Raw genomic sequence first — 660 nt, 5'->3', positions numbered from 1 at the left:
TGTTATTTATACTGAGAAAAAGAAATAAAATCATATGATATACATTTATGAATTCATGTTTTAGTGCAGTAGTTTCTTAATATGAAGTAAATCAACACTCAACAGGCATGACATGGCACGGAACACAAGTTGAGAAATGACTTTGCATAGAAGTCAATCACTGACTGCAGAAAAAGCGGTAATCTCTCAGTGATCATTTTACAGTTTACCGGCAGCGAGTCCCAGGGACTCACTGATCAGAAAAGTATGAGTCCCATTATGCATTGAGAGAGTCCCAAATTTCGAATTCCGAAATGGTCTACTTATTCAATTGCATATGATAATAACACAAACAACAACATATACATACAATTATAAACAAATGCTGTTTATATTTAAATAATTCAGGAGCAGGCCTGAGGATTTCGGAAATTCATGGGAACCGTTTTTCGGTTCCGTCGGATTACCCAATGGGAAACCACAATAACTAATGTTGGGTTCCATAAATGTTCATCATGGGAACCCATTTTTCTATTTTGACTGATATTGATAATCAAGAATTCTGAAACTCAAAAGTATAATGTTTCAAGGGTAAATGTTTGAAAACTATGCATTAAGAATGAACATTACATCAGCAGCTGTGTACTCCAGGTTTATTCCAAAAAATAAATGGATCAAAAA

At 34.1% G+C, this 660-nt stretch overlaps 1 protein-coding gene across 4 annotated transcripts in view; it reads right to left on the bottom strand.

Moving 5' to 3' along the window:
- ydjc (YdjC chitooligosaccharide deacetylase homolog) overlaps window positions 1-660 on the bottom strand; it is a 52,828-nt gene that overhangs the window by 39,133 nt on the left and 13,035 nt on the right. The window lies entirely within an intron of this gene.

Source organism: Hippocampus comes, unplaced genomic scaffold (assembly GCF_001891065.2).
Source record: "Hippocampus comes isolate QL1 unplaced genomic scaffold, H_comes_QL1_v1.1 scaffold130, whole genome shotgun sequence".
NCBI lineage: Eukaryota > Metazoa > Chordata > Actinopteri > Syngnathiformes > Syngnathidae > Hippocampus > Hippocampus comes.
The sequence above is the reverse complement of the archived record's forward strand: the minus strand, read 5'-3'. Positions and strand labels throughout refer to the sequence as shown.